General features: G+C 40.7%; 1 protein-coding gene across 8 annotated transcripts in view; it reads left to right on the forward strand.

The window, feature by feature from the left end:
- LMNTD1 (lamin tail domain containing 1) overlaps positions 1 to 16,824 on the forward strand; it is a 473,637-nt gene that overhangs the window by 36,283 nt on the left and 420,530 nt on the right. The window contains exon 3 of one of the 8 annotated variants that reach the window (XR_010663883.1): positions 2,870 to 4,832. The exons of the other annotated variants lie outside the window; for them this stretch is intronic. The gene's annotated coding sequence lies outside the window, so the exon portion shown is untranslated. Of the gene's footprint in view, positions 1 to 2,869; positions 4,833 to 16,824 lie in introns of those variants that run through there. 8 annotated transcript variants of the gene reach the window in all.

Raw genomic sequence — 16,824 nt, forward strand, 5'->3', positions numbered from 1 at the left:
TGATCTGTGTCACCCAGAATTATGAATACTGGCATCTGTGTCCATCTCCTCTCTTCCATTGTGAGCTCCTTGACAAGAATTGTTTCCCCTTTTTCTTTGCATGCCTGTTGCCTAAGCATGTTGGGTACAGTAGACCCTCAGCAAATGCTGGTTGAATGAATAATGAAAAGTCAGGTAACTACTTAAGGTCTCTAGTGTGTTAAAGGTAAAACAAGAACTTGAATTTTGGTTTTAAATTCATTGTTTCCCTCTTAATTTTATGGATCATACATTTTATTTCGGCTAAACAAACATAAGAGATTTTGCACACTTGGTTGAGATAAAGGGTGCATGCGAGCCTGCTCAGTCACCTCATTGTGTCCAACTCCTTGCGACCGCATGAACTGTAGCCCACCAGGCTCCTCTGTCCATGGAATTTTCCAGACAAGAATACTTGAGTGGATTGCTAGTCCCTTCTCCAGATCATCTTCCTGACCCAGGGACTGAACCTGTGTCTCCTGCTTTGGCAGGTGGATTCAACTGGGAATCAGAGAAACTAGTAAATCTCCAGAGGCCATATATAAGCATCCCAGAGACAAATAGTTGGTGCTCTTGGTGGTACCATTGAATTCCGGGGTGGGTGAACAGCAGAGCTTGTGGGTTCAAGACCTCAGGAGAGCCTGTGGAGCCAAGGTAGGTCAAGGGTGAGAGCAGGACCCACAGGCATGGGGATCTCCAATAGCACTGGGCACCTTCCCTGGGATGCTCTTCCTAATGGGAAAGACAGAGCTCTGACTTCAGCCACAGCAGTAGATACCAGCACTATCTTACAATCTACAGTTTAGGTCCCTTGGCCAGATTTTTCAGTATCCATGGTGACACATCATTCTCTTGTTTCCAGGGCTGGATTATACTCCAGGGGAAAGAGATGCACAGCAGTGTTTGCAGACATACACGTGTAGACAATAATATCATTGTCAGTCACTGTCAAACAAAACAAACTTTATGGTTGTTTTCTTGCCCAGCCATTTGTTCTAAGTGATATTTCAGGTTTCACTTTAAAATCTGGGATTGCATAGTGTTCAGAATTATTTAGTTGCTATTGAGATTGAAATGGAGTTCTGGCTTTTAAGAGTTGCAGAATGGGACCAAACCAAACAAAGCAACAGCAATAATAATAAAGCCAAATGCTCGACAAGAGATCAAAGCTCCTGGTCAATTCACAACCCATCATCAAATTTTTGTTTATATTTTTAGACTGCAGAAGGGTTGATTAAGGCACATTAGTGAGAATGTTACTAATAGTAAGCCCATTAGTCTCGGGATCAACCCAGAAAGTATTTATTTTTCCTCAGAGCAGCAGCAGCACAGAGTGGGGACAGATGGCAAGATTTTTTTTTTTAATTCAATCTCTCTGACATGGTGATAATAAGTAAGTACAAGTTTTGATTATAGGACTGTCTTTTTTATCTTTTTCTTCTTTCCTTCCTGCGTGATAAAACCTCAGTTCTTAGCCTTCCATTTGTTTTCTTTTTTCCTTTTGCTTTGCCTCATCCTTTTTCTGGTTTTGACCAAGTTTCCCAAGTCATTTTGATTATAAAATGGAATCTTGATTTTATCTCTCGGTCATATTTTGTGATTATAAAACATTAAAAAATCTTATATCCAAAAACTTTTAGCATTAGAGTAATCTATCCTCTTTCCATTACGGAGACCAGATAGTGTCATAGTGCTAATCCAAAAAGGCAAATTAAATTGGTGACCTGTAGCAGCCTCAGAGATTAAGTTGCCTATTTAAAAAATCAGTTACCACAAAAGTATTAATGGAAGCATGACATCTTTGTAGTTCTTTTCAACAAATTTTGCAGCTAGTGAACTATGCTAGTTTAACCTCCATAAATACAGTTGGAGATGTGTTTATGTTAATAGATACACAGTAATATAGATATCACTTTTATAAATGAATAAAGCCCTGTACTTTCTGAACAGAGAGAGAAAAAAATTCAGCTCAGAATTTACCCTTTCCATTTGTGCTTACAGAAGCAACTTATTAATCAGGGCTGGTCTAGTTTTTCTTCTTACAGACTGTCTTAGAAGGGGAATTACGAGTTAGGACACATTGAGGGGACCACCCTACGGATTACAGGCCCCAGCTTTGTGTATAATCGGATGAAGGACATCCTCAGGGTTTTTAATTTGCCTGTTCAAATATTTCCCTTGTTTGTTGGTGATTTGCTCCAGATGCCATAAAAAGGATATATTTTATAGGGCCTGGCTTCCTTGAAGATCAATCATGACTTTTCTCAAATTCTGAGGAGTTTTTGTGCATTAGTTTGTTCATCATTGTATGAGATGTCTGTCTGGAGACTTTATACAAAAGGGATATAGAAGTGAGATCCTATATGTTTAAACTGTTTTTCCATATGTACAGATATATTAACAAATACTATCACATAACCTTCATAGTCAACAAAAGAGTCAAAATGCAGTACTTGGGTGCAGTCTCAAAAATGATAGAATGATCTGAGTTCATTCCCAGGGCAAACAATTCAATATCACAGTAATCCATGTCTATGCCCCAACCACTAAGGCCAAAGAAGCTGAAGTTGAATGCTTCAGTGAACACTTGCAAGACCTTCTAGAACTCACACCAAAAAAGATATCCTTTGCATCATAGGGAACTGGAATGCAAAAGTAGGAAGTCAAGAGATACCTGGAATAACAGGCACTTGGCTACAAAATGAAGCAGGACACAGGCTAAAATAGAGTTTTGTGAAGAGAATGGGCTGGTCATAGCAAACAGCTTCTTCCAACAACACAAGAGATGACCATATACATGGACATCACCAGATGATTAGCACCGAAATAAGATGGATTATATTCTTTGCAGCCAAAGATGGAGAAGCAAGATGGCGAAAGAGGAGAGTGAAAAAGCCGACTTCAAACTCACCATTCAAAAAATGAGGATCATGGCATCCAGTCCCATCACTTCATGACAAATAAATGGGGAAACAGTGGAAACAGTGACAGACTTTATTTTCTTGAGCTCCAAAGCACTGTGGACAGTGATTGAAGCCATGAAATTAAAAGATGCTTTCTCCTTGAAAGAAAAGCAATGACAAACCTAGACAGTGTATTAAAAAGCAGAGACATTACTTTGCCTACAAAGGTCCATCTAGTCAAAGCTATGGTTTTTCCAGTAGTCATGTATGGATGTGAGAGCTGGACAATAAAAAGAAACTGAGCGCTGAAGAATTGATGACTTCAAACTTTGGTGCTGGAGAAGACTCTTGAGAGTCCCTTGGACAGCAAGGAGACTAAACCAGTCAATCCTAAAGGAAATCAGTTCTAAATATTCAGTGGAAGGGCAGATACTAAAGCTGAAGCTCCAGTACTTTGGCCACCTGATGTGAAGAACCAGCTCATTGGTAAAGACCCTGATGCTGGGAAAGATTGAAGGTAGAAGAAGAAAGCGATGACAGAGGGTGAGATGGTTGGATGGCATCACTGACTTGATGGACATGAGTTTGAGCAAGCTCTGGGAGATGGTGAAGGAAAGGGAAGCCTGGCATGCTGCAGTCCAATGGGGTTGCAAAGAGTCAGACACGACTGATTGATTGCACAACAACTCTTCATTTGAGATTAATTGAAATTTTTTCGTATATTCAGTATATTTTCTTTCATAAAAAAGTAACTAAATTTATGTTTTTATAAAGATATTTTGTGGGCAGATATTTCAGTATGTATCTGTAAAAATAATAAGTTTTTTAAATTACAAAAAAAAAAAAACAAAAACGACTCTCCTTGCTATAATTCTCACATCTGTAACATGAATGTAAGTTTTGAAAAGTTGGGAAATAGTTTGGGTTGTACTGGTTATAATTGTAAATGAGAAATTGATATTATCTGGAAGTTAGGGGAATTGCCAGTCACAGGTGTGAGTATAATCATTGATGAAGAATGACAATATTCTCTGTTGTGACTCTGAGCCCTGACCTTAGTCATAGCAATGGAAACCAACACAATCTTACAATCTATAGTTTAGGTCCCTTGGCCAGATTTTCCAGTATCCGTGGTGAGACATTGATCTAATATTTCCAGGGCTGGATTATACTCCAGGTGTAAGAGATTCCCAACAGTATTTACAGACTGATAATATTCTCTGTTGTGACTCTGGTATCAAATAGAATATATAATTCACATGAGTCATTTGATATCTGTACTAAGAAATGAAAGGTAAAAATAGGAAGATAATTTTGGAAGAATTCAGAATTGTGGAATTATGTCCAAGGAGGGTCTTATTAACTACTGAAAGTCCTGTTTACTTTGATCTTATCAACCCTATTATTTCTCAAGTTTGAGTAAAACCCCATTATACATTTTTAGTGCCCTATTTCTCAGTTAATGAATATTTCTTGAGAAATTTATTCTGTGCATTATTTAATCTTTTCCAGACCCTTACTGCACTTTGGTAGTCTTTTAATTGATCCGCATTTGATCTCCTGTGACATTTATGTAGATGATAAGAAGTCAGACACATCTAGATGAACCCCATGGAGACTAGAGAAGGGCAAGAGGGAGGGGCATAAAGCTAGTTGCGGGGGGGCCCATTTCAGGGATCAAATGGTACCAGGAAGTCATCAAGATAAACTAGAGAGTGAGATAAGTCATGCCTTCAAACTCAGGACCAGATAGCAAGCAGGAATTGCACAATGCATCAGTTACAAAGTTATCTGGAAAGCCCCCAAATATCCTCAAATGATACATTCTCAATCTATGGATAAAAGAAGAAATCACAAAAAAGTTTAGAAAATATTTTGAACAGAGAGAAAATGAACATACAACATACAAAAACTTGTGGGATACAGTCAAGGTAGTTTTAGAAACAAATTTATGACATTAAATGGTTAGACATGAAGAAAGGTCTCAAAAGAAGGATCTCAGAAGAAAAAAAAAGAACTAGAAAAAGAGAAACAAATTTAACTCAAAATAAGCAGAAGGATGGGAATAGTGGCGTTCAGTAGAAATCAGTGAAAAAGTAAACAGAAAGACAATAGAGAAAATCAATTAGATTAAAAACTGGTTATTTGAAAAGATGAATAAACTTGAAAACACTTTATCTAGACTTGAGAAAGTCTAGATTAAGTTTTTTCAGACTTTCTCAAGTCTAGATAAAGTGTTTTCAAGTTTATACAATAGATTGGGAAAGACTAGAGATCTCTTCAAGAAAATTAGAGCAACAAGGGAACATTTCTTGCAAAGATGGGCACAATAAAGGACAGAAATGGTATGGACCTAACAGAAGCAGAAGATATTAAGAAGACGTGATAGCAATACATAGAAGAACTATACAGAAAAGATCTTCATGACCCAGATAACCAGGATGGTGTGATCAATCACCTGGAACCAGACATTCTGGAATGCAAAGTCAAGTGGGCCTTAGGAAGCATCACTATAAAGCTAGTGGAGGTGATGGAATTACAGTTGAGCTATTTCAAATCCTGAAAGATGACGCTGTGAAAGTGCTGCACTCAATATGCCAGCAAATTTGGAAAACTCAGCAGTGGCCACAGGACTGGAAAAGGTCCGTTTTCATTCCAATCCCTAAGAAAGGCAATGCCAAAGAATGCTCAAACTACCACACAATTGCACTCATCTCACACACTAGTAAAGTAATGCTCAAAATTCTCCAAGCCAGGCTTCAGCAATATGTGAACCATGAACTTCCAGATGTTCAAGCTGGATTTAGGAAAGGCAGAGGAATCGGAGATCAAATTGCCAACATCCACTGGATCATCAAAAAAGCAAGAGAATTGCAGAAAAACATCTACTTATGCTTTATTGACTATGCCAAAACCTTTGACTGTGTGGATCACAACAAACTCTGGTGAATTCTGAAAGAGATGGAAATATCAGACCACCTTATCTGCCTCTTGAGAAATCTGTATGCAGGTCAAGAAGCAGCAGTAGAACTGGACATGGAACAACAGACTGGTTGCAAATTGACGAAGGAGTATATCAGGGCTGTATATCGTCAACCAGCTTATTTAACTTATATGCAGAGCACATCATGCAAAACACCAGGCTGGATGAAGCACAAACTGGAATCAAGATTGTCAGGAGAAATATCAATAACTTCAGATACTCAGATGACATCACTCTTATGGCAGAAAGCAAAGAAGAACTAAAGGGCCTTTTGATGAAAGTGAAAGAGGAGAGTGAAAAATTTGGCTTAAAACTCAACATTCAGAAAACTAAGATAATGACATCCGGTCCCATCACTTCATGACAAATAGATGGGAAAACAGTGGAAACGGTGATAGACTTTACTTTTGGGGGCTCCAAAATCACTGCAGATGGTGATTGCAGCCATGAAATTAAAAGACACTTGCTCCTTGGAAGAAAAGCTATGACCAACCTAGACAGCATATTAAAAAGCAGAGACATTACTTTGTCAACAAAGGTCTGTCTAGTCAAAGCTATGGTTTTTCCAGTAGTCTTGTATGGATGTGAGAGTTGGACTAAAAAGAAAGCTGACAGCTGAAGAATTGATGCTTTTGAACTGTGGTGTTGGGTGTTGAGACTCTTGAGAGTCCCTTGGGCTGCAAGGAGATCCAACCAGTCCGTCCTAAAGGAGATCAGTCTTGAGTGTTCATTGGAAGGACTGATGCTGAAGCTGAAACTTCAGTTTTTTGGCCACCTCATGCAAAGTGAAGTAAAGTAAAGAACTGACTCTTTGGAAAAGACCCTGATGCTGAGAAAGATTGAAGGCAGGAGGAGAAGGGGATGACAGAGGATGAGATGGTTGGATGGCATCACCAACTCAATGGACATGAGTCTGAGTAAGCTCCGGGAGTTGGTGATGAACCGGGAAGCTGGTGTGCCTCTGTCCACGGGGTCGCAAAGAGTCAGACATGACTAAGTGATAGAACTGAACTGAACTGAGACTTGAGAAAAGGAAGAAAGAAAACACTAATGACCAATATCACAATTGAAGAAGGGAACCTTACTACAAATCCAACAAATTATATTGTGTTGATACACATTCATTGAGTCTGTCCTTAATTTGTTTTTTATCAGTCCCCAACATTTAATGGATGATAAGGGTTTATTATGAGCAACACATGAAATCGACAAATTCCTAAAGAGATGCAAACCAGCAAAGCTCACTCAAGAAGGAATAGAGCATGTGAATTTTCCTGTATGTGTAGAAGTAACGAGATTTGTATTCATTTAGCTGAGCCTGTCCTAGATTTGTTTGATTCCAGAGCCACTTTGAAATGAGGCGGTTGAGGCTGTTCAACAAAACCTCTCTTGCTATTCTGCCTGTCCTCACAAAATTTCTCTGTGAGCCCATCCAATCAATTTTCTATCCCTCTTGGGTCTAAGAATAAAGTGTTTCTAGTCACTGACTCTCAAATGTACTTGGTTTTGCTCATGCAAGCAGGATGAATTAATTCTCAAATAGGAATAGGATGAATCATGGAAGACTTCACAGAGGAGATAAAATTTAATTTGGGTGTTAAAGTGTAAGGATTAGTGGACATGGGAAAAAGGTAAGAAAAGTTTTCTCAGTTGTAGTGCCATGTTAGGACATTCTTGATGAATTTCCAAAATGGCCTCTATTCCTTGGAAGGGTTACTGAAATTGAAACTACAGTTTCGTTTCTGTACCTGGAATACAGTTGGAAACCAAGATTAAGTAGAGATTGATTAAATGCCAAGAAACATAATTTGTTAGGGGAAAGATTTATTTTCCTCTAAGAAGACAACAGGCATTTGGTCAGGGCAAAGGAGATTTGGTCAGGGTCGAGGAGATTTTTAAGTTATCAGTTGATTGAAGAACAAATTCTGTCATGGATAAATGACTATCTTGGAGACCTGAAACAAAAGTGTAACTATTTTCTAAATAAAATAGGTTACCTGGGATCAGTACTAGAATTGAGTTTATTTAAAATTTTTATATATGAATGAAAACTTCAGATTCACAAATGATATGGTATTTTTCTAGGTGGAAAGATGCCAACTGCAAAGGGAAAATCTAAAACAATATCTGAGTCTGAGTTAATGGATAGGAAAGTGGCAAATGAGTTTCTTTCTGACAAACATAGATTATCATTCATTTACATAAAAATGTTTCAAGCTGTATTTATCAAACAATGAGCTGCAATATGTAGCCACACTTCTAAAAAGGAATTCAGGAGTTACTGTAAACTATTCCTATTTCCTTGATTTTAAAAGGAAAATTAAATAGAAACAGGAAGAAAAAAATGGGTGTGTTTGTGAAAATATTTTAATGTCATTAAAAATGTTCAAGTTGTAACCAATGTCACCAGGCATCCTAAATTGCCTGGAAATGGCTTGCATGTATGCTCAGTCACTTTAGTCGTTTCTGACTCTTTGCAATCCCATGGACTATAGGCCTCCAGGCTCCTCTGTCCATGGGATTCTCCAGGTAAGAATACTGGAGTGGCTGGCCATGTCTTTCTCCAAGAAATGGCATAGTGTTACATTATAGTCAAAATTTCATTAAACTCCAGAAAAAAAAGGAGTCATCGTTTTAAGGAACCCAGCAGAGTATCTTTGAGTAGATGGCAGTGAGAAGCACAGGTTGTAATTTGTAATTACATCTGTGTGTGTAGTCACATGTTTACTTCTTCTTGATGTCAGTCAGCATGAAATAATTATGTGTTCCAGATTGGCGTGCATTCAAAGTTCTGTTTAAAAAGTTCACGCAGATATCCCACTTTGCTTTAAGAAAAATCTGCTCCTGGTGTTATGCTCCCCTCTGGCATTCCATAAATGGGCACCCTCGAGATCAGAATAGCTAATAAGTAGGACAACTTAAGAATAGCTTCTCGCAAATCAAACTGGAACAAATGTGAGATCCACCTAGCAGTAACCAATATATGCTTTCCCAAATCATATACACACATTTAAGCTCTGAGTATGTCCTATTAACAAATTTAGGTTTGAGCCTCACTTTAGGTTGGGCTCTAATAATGCAATTTAAGAAATGAGAAAGGCTTTGCTTGTTCAAGAAAACTGAAGTAGAATATTAAACAAAGAATATTTAACCACATTTTCCTTGTGGAGTATGACAGCCATCGTTTTTCATCGGTTTAGCCCTTATACACCTCAGTACACCATTTGGGTGAACATAATGGTCTTCATTTCAGCCCTTTCTTCCCAACAGCCTCCATTTATGAGGTTATTTTAAAAAAACACCCGACCAACGCCATTATGGCTGCTTCCTCAGATACATCTGTGCTTAGGTCAGGCAGTAAAAATAGTGAATGTTCAGGGGGTTAGATAGGACCGAAGGAGATTGAATCATGAAAGCAATTACAGATGATAAACTTCTTCCATTTTCCTACTCAGAATTCTAAGAGGATCTTTATTCAGTTGCCCTACCCCTTACTCCAAATCCCTTCATTTCTGTGTACTGAAGAAGTCTGTGTGCCACTTAGTTCCGAAAAGCTCTTGAGAAAAAGAGTCTGAGTGGTTTTGGTCTCATGGAAAACAAAGGGTGAATTTATTAAGTACAAGAGCAGAACATTTCCGTAGCTCCACACTAAATGCGCTCTATTAATAGTTCAGTGGCTTAAATCAGATAGGCACCGAAGAATCACAGGTTTGGTCCTTCACACACATTTTGTTTTATTTTTTTAGTTAAGAATTAAGTGTTTTTACAAAAAAAAATTGTTTTTTACATGACACGCTGCTATATTTGTTTATGACTTATTTATATATTTTTGGCTGCACTAGGCCGTCGGTGCTGCAGGGGCTTTTCTCTGGTTGTGCTGAGTGGGGGCTGCTCTCTAGTTCTGGTACGCAGGCTTCCCACGGTGGTGGCTTTTCTTGTTGTAGGTCATGGACTGTAGGCACGTGGGCTTCAGTAGTTGCAGCCTGCGGGCTCAGTAGTTGTGGCACACGGGTTTGGTTGTTCTGCAGCATGTGGAATCTTCCTGAGCAGGGATCGAACCCGTGTCCCCTGCATTGGCAGGCAGATTCTTTCCCACTGTGCCACCAGTGAAGTCCCAAACACACTTTAGATGTTGAATATCCTTGCTCTGGGCAGAGAGAGAATCTTCTGTAATGAAGTAAGTGGTTCGTGTTTCTGACTCCACTTTTAACCTTCATTCTCAGTTGTTTGTGATGTAGGAGCTCCGCTGAGAGCATGAAACTGTCTAGGATCAGCATCTTTGAATAGGGGTGTGTTTCCAGGGCTTGGAGTGGCAACTGCACTTGAGTCCTGGCTCAGATGAGTGGCAGGAGTTCTCTAAATTAACCTAAGTCTTTTGGTTTGTAGGTAATAGTAGTAATAATAGCAACAACAACGCTACTTTTTTCCCTCGCATGTGTTTGATTCAATTTAATATAGTTTTACTTGGAGCTGGCTGATATGCTGTATTTAGTCCAGTGTCCTAAGCTTATGTGGTCCTTACAGAACGGCAGCAAGGCTTCTTGTCTGGTGCTTTTCCATCCTGAAGATGGAAAGAGTTGTTTTTGAAAATACTTTGTAATCTGTAAAGCATCCTGCTAATGTTCATTATTGCTATTGTTCCTTGTATTTGATAACAACACTTCTACCATTGTTATTTCTTAAGCCAGTTTTCGACTAGCCTCTGCTTGGATTCTGAATTGTTTGACGTGGACAATGACTGGCAATTGATTATTGCCCTCTGCTTGCTATGCACGCGTAGTCCAGAGGCTCACAGCGCACAGCCCTTGGCAGGTGGCCCACCACTGTCTCAAAAGCAGCAGTGGGTTTTGCTTTCGCCTGCTGCAGCACCAACATAAACTCAGATTCCCCTTGGACTCTATGGCTCCACCTTCAGTTGCATCACTTAAGATACACATGGTGGTTAAGTATTTAAATATTTATCTGGTTTTTGCTTGATCTTCAGAACGTCATAAAACATTTAAAAAAAAAATCTGTGTGACCTCGAACAAGTCATGTAATCTTTCCAAGTCTTGTTTTTTTTTTCATTTATAAAAGAGGTTAAACTACATTATCTTCTGCCGTCTTCTCCAACTTAGAATTTTTGTGATGCTACTGTAATGCTTCCCTAACTGGTTAGAAAATGTCACCAAATAAGGATGCCATGTGTAGTGGGGTTTTCCTATTTTTAGAATGGATTAACATTTTTAGAAACTCTTTGGCTAAAGAACTTTCTGTGAACTCAGGGTCGCACTCACCAACCTGTTGACTTCAGGGTATTTCTAAGTGAATTTAATATTAAGAAAGATTAAATCTTGACACCCACGGGCATCATCATCTCTGTTTCAATCTTTTCATGAATATAACATGTCAGAGTCACTACCCTGCAAATTAAAGGGTTATTAACCATCACAGTTCCAGGCACCAACTAAGCAGAAAAACCCTTTGTCTTCATGGTACATCTTCAGATGTGGGTGAGAGCCATTTAGGCCAAGACCAAGGGTGTTGTCCCGAGGGTGCTGTCCTCTAACGGATTCTCTATTCACTAGAGAGAAGCCTTCTCAAGGTGAGGGATCAGAGCCTGGCAGGACACTGTGAAGCCCTGGAGAGCTTGGTGGAGCTGTGCTTTCTTCCTTTCTGTTTCTCTGCCCAGGGCCATTACAATCTCAGATTCTCTCTCCGTGGCCTCCAAAGCATAAAACTAGTAGAGTTCTGAACTTCTCTGGTGGTCCAGTAGTTAAGAAATCTGCTTTCCAAGCTGGGAACGCAGGTTCAATCTCTGGTCAGGGAACTAAGATCCAGATGCTAAGACCAGGGCCAGCTAAGCCCCAGCGCTTCAACTACCGAGCCCACACGCTGCGATGAAGACCCAGAGCAGCCAAAATAAAATTAAAAACAAGCCAAAAAACCCCCAAATAAGCAGTGTTTTAGGTAGTTTGATACTTACACATACTCTCCTTATAAACATGTGCATTTACATATACATAGGCATGTATAAAGGTATGAATGTGTGTATTATTATTAATCTTTAAATACATTATCTTTGCTCTCAAGAAATTTACTGTTTTGAAGGATGGAGATAGAAATGTGCAAGTGCTTTGGTAACCTGGGTGTTCCTAAATAGAGATATACACATGGATTATCCAAATATTTTATGACAGCTAGCATTTACTGAATATATACCGTGTTCCAGGACTAACGTAAGCTCTTTACCCTTGTTGGCTCAGCTAATCCTTCTAAACAACTTTGTAAGGTAGGTGCTATTTGAAATATGTATGTTTGTATGTATGTATATCTATATCTATATATGTATTTTGCTCAGTCACTAAGTCGTGTCTTGATTCTTTGTGACCCCTTGGACTGCGGCACTCCAGGTTTCCCTGTCCTTCACCATCTCCTGGAGCTTGCTCAAACTCATGTCCATTGAGTCAGTGATGCCATCCAACCATCTCATCCTCTGTTGCCCCCTTCTCCTCCTGCCTTCAGTCTTTCCCAACATCAGGGTCTTTTCCATTGAGTCAGTTCTTTGCATCAGGTGACCAAAGTATTGGAGTTTCAGCTTCAGCATCATCCTACAATGAATATTCAGGACTGATTTCCTTTAGGATTGACTGGTTGGATCTCCTTGCCGTCCAGTGAACTCTCAAGAGTCTTCTCCAGCACCACAGTTAGTTATGTATAATATAAAGAAGTATATATGTGTGAGGTAGATACTATTATATATTCAGTTTATAGGTACTATTATATATTTAAATCACACAAAGATTAAGGAATTTGCTCAACGTCATATGACCAAGCAAGTGGCGAAGAGGTAGGACTCCACCCAAGCATTTAGCTCTAGAACCCAGGCGCTTATCTTCCTCCCCCAGGCTGTGTGTCTGCCAGCCAGCCCGTGGTGGGCAGGTACCCTGAGCATGCCTCTCTGCACTCTCCCGGGTTCTCACTAAGTGGCTGGGCAGAGGATTAGCGGCTTGTCAGGAGCCTCGCCGGCAGGATGGTCCTACAAGATTCTATTCTTCACTGTCAAAGGCCGTTTGTAGGTTGATTTGTAGACTGTAGACCATTTGTAGGCTGTTTGTAGACTGATCTTACTTAGGGTCTGAGATGGAGATTTGTGTGCAGGCAATTATGTAGTTGATGAGAGCTCTGGGGAGCCCCTGTGAGGGGCTGAGGAAGCAGGGAAGAGTCAACATCCCTGAGAGGGACAGACCTGGGCTGTGATGCAGTTGTCACCGAGGCCTCAGCAGATCTCCAGTGAAGTTCAGGAGCGGAAGTCTTCTTTCTGAATTGAGGCGATGGTGCTGGCCCTTTGTACGTACCCCTCTCTCAAGGAATCCCTGAATGCAGGCTGCCCAGGGAGAGCAGGGCAGCCCTCTTTGACTGAGAGCAATTCCTGGGGAGGAGGCCGACTGTGAGGCATTAGCAGATAGCAGTCCCAGCAGCAGAGGGAACAGGGACGCAGCCTGCAGGGGCATCTGCAGCCACTCTGATGCCATGAGTCATAGCAAAATGGCAGGTGTTGACTGTAGTACTTGTAGAAAGGAGTTCTCTACTAGTGTTCCTCTGCCTCCAGAAGGCAGATCATGTTCTGGAGAATGATGTGTGTCTATGATGGGGGGTGGTGAGCAGGAATGAGGGAGATGATGCTATCTCCCACTCTCATTTCTTTCCATGCTGGGCTGGATTACCAAAGCTCGGAAAAAGAGGTCGGGAAGACTCAGACTTTGTCAGTCTCTCTGGAAAGGGATGACTGATGGGCAATCTCTCCCACTCCTTTCCCTTGAAGAAAATTTCTTGCCCGTTCTCTGGGAAATTAAAGTAATATATCCATCTAAGTGGAAGCTGACTCAGTATAAAAGCCATAGCTCAGGTAAGTTCTATATTAAACCTGAAATGCTGAAATGATAAAGTAACAAAATATGTTTCAATAGGCTTCTCCTTTCGCAGCAGTGTAGAATTATTGCTCTCTTCTCTCCCTTCTCTTCTCTCCCTACCCTTGGGGTGTGTGTATGTGTGTGTGTGTGTGTGTGTTTTGGGGAAAACATGGAGGTTTGTTATATATTTATAGCAATGTTTATCATGTATTGAAAGGCACCTACATGCCATATACTTTGTGAATTAAGGGCTTCCCTGGGGCTCAGCTGGTAAAGAATCTGCCTGCAATGTGGGAGACCTGGGTTCAATCCCTGGGTTGGGAAGACCTCCTGGAGAAAGGAAAGGCTACCCACTCCAGTATTCTGGCCTGGAGGGCTCCATGGAGCGTATAGTCCATGGGGTCGCAAAGAGTCGGACATAACTGAGTGACTTTCACTTTGTGTATTCATATATTATTGCTAACTAGGGCTTCCCAAGTGGCTCAGTGGTAAAGAATCCATCTGCAGTGCAAGAGATGCTGCAGTGCAAAGAGTCATGGATTCAACCCCTGGGTCAGTAAGATCCCCTGGAGGAGGACATGGCAACCCATTCCATTATTCTTACCTGAAAAATCCCATGGGTGGAGGATCCTGATGGGCTGCAATCCAAAGGGTCACTCAGAGTCGGATGCGACTGAACACATGCACACCCACATTGTTAACTATCCCAGTAACCCTGCACAGTAGGTGTTAATCACACTGTTTTCCACACTGAGAAATTGTTGCCCAAAGAGTTTATGTGAATTGCTCATGATCCATAGCCATTAAGGGATAGAAGCGTGTTGTGCAAATCCTGAACTCACATCAGCTCTCCTTGTGTCTCATCTGGGGTGTCTTGGGTCAGTAGTTAGCAAGATGAAAGGCAAGCAATAAGTTTAGGTGTGAATGACTAGGACTGTACTTAGGCTCCTGCCCACCTTCTGCAATCCACTCTTTGTATCCTGTGTGTGATGGCAGAAGCTAATTGCTTACCCATCCCCAGTAACACAAAGTCTTTATTTACCCAGAAAACTTTAATAACTGGTTTTTGCCTTGCTAGTAACAGCCTCTAATCTTCCTAGTAGAAGGTGGTGAATTTTCCTCTCACAGCTGGTCCAGGCTTCCATTACAATAGAATAGTTAACTGTTCATCTGTGGCAGGAACTTCAATAGGAATACACAGTATACAATGGTATAATGTTGTAATCCAAACTCAAAAGAGTTTGCCTTTAAATGTTGTTTACAGCATTTTCCCATGCTATTTAATACTGAAGCTGGTAAACTTATCCGAGGACTTAAGACCCATCATGCCAGACATCTGCAGAGAATTGTTGTTATTGTGTCCAGCTCTTTTTTGACCCCATGGACTGTAGCCTGCCAGGCTTCTCTGTCCATGGGATTTCCCAGGCAAAAATACTGAAGTAGGATGCCATTTCCTTCTCCACGGCATCTTCCTGACTCAGGGATCAAACCCATGTCTCCTGTGTTGCAGGCAGATTCTTTACTGCTGAGTCACTTGGGAAGCCTTCTGAAGAGAATGCCATTACCTAAGTGGTTACTCCTTGTGGTGAAAATGATTGGCTTTTGTACCTTTCAGTTAGAGAGAAGGACCATAATCTTTGCCACTTGCTCCCAGGTCAGGAGCCCCCCTCCCACCCTGACCAAAAAGAAAGATAAAGTCAATGTGATGGCACTTTGGTCCTTACCTTGGGCTCAGAATGGGTACAAAGCTGTGACCTCCCATCTCCCAAGAGCCTTCCAAAGAGCCTCTTCCACAGGAGTCTGGTCTCCTACATGCCCAGCCCTTAACCTGTGACACTTTTTCCTTAAACAGTACCAGGTTTCCGAGAAAGAAGTAAGGTTGTCAAATTAGAGCAGGTTAAGTATTTGTGCAGGTTAAGGCTTTTACTCAATGCATTGAGTTACTGAAAGATTAGCCCTTATGCTGAAATACTCAATGGCTGTAGAAGAAATCTGAGAAACACCATTTAATATTATTAAAAACTTGAAGGGACAGGAACTGAGTCATGAGAAAAGAAAGAATTGAGGAACAGGGTCAGTTGACTGAAGACTTAGAAACGTGTTAGGATCCGTACTAGAGGGAAAAGGAGGAAGCAGAACTCTTTATCAGTTCTTATTATAGTCAGTTTTGGTACTGTCTTACATCAGTGGTATACAGATGGTTAAATATTGCCTACAGGTAACTTGAATGACTTAAAAGCAGTGTAGCTTTCTGAATTGTGACCATGAGAAAGATGAGTGCATTGGGCTTATAATATTGTTTGGTAAAAGATTACAGCAAAATCTTTAGTGACAACGTGATATATTAGCCAGCACAGCATAACTGGATAGAAACACAGTAAGACACACATGCTGAGCAAGGATGCCATAGGCAGTTCCCACCATGTCAGGGAAGATCCCATAAAGTCCACCTTGAAGAACGATTTTGTTCAGCACAGACCCCATAGGCCTTAGCAGAGAGCTTCAGGACATGAAGACAGAGGGCTCTGAAAATAATTTTTTGGGACTGTGCTGGGCCTGGGGGCCCTTTGTTGAGGCAGACAGTCTTCTCACACACAGGCTTAGTTGCCCTGCAACCTGTGGGGTCTTAGTTCCCTGACCTGGAATTGAACCCATATGCCCAGCATTGAAAGGTGGATTCTTTACCACTGGACCACCAGGGAAGTCCCAGGACTGTGAAATATTAATTCCATATAAAGTTGTTAATTTTATAGCAACCTTATGAAGAAAGGTTAGTGTAATACAATAATAAAAACCCTGTGGCACGGACAGTGTTATATGGAGTTCGCCCCACAGCTTCTAAGCATGTTATCAATGTGTGGTTTTGCAAGAGGGAATGCACCAGAACAGAGAGGCTGGCTGTTTTATCTGAGGGCTCCCAGCAGAATGAATATAGCCAGACTATGGTCCTTAGGACCTCCTGAAATTATGCTTCTTATTTCCCTTCCCTGGTAGCTCAGCCGGTAAAGAGTCTACCTGCAATGCAGGA

Source organism: Muntiacus reevesi, chromosome 1 (genome assembly GCF_963930625.1).
Source record: "Muntiacus reevesi chromosome 1, mMunRee1.1, whole genome shotgun sequence".
In the NCBI taxonomy this organism is placed as follows: Eukaryota; Metazoa; Chordata; class Mammalia; order Artiodactyla; family Cervidae; genus Muntiacus; species Muntiacus reevesi.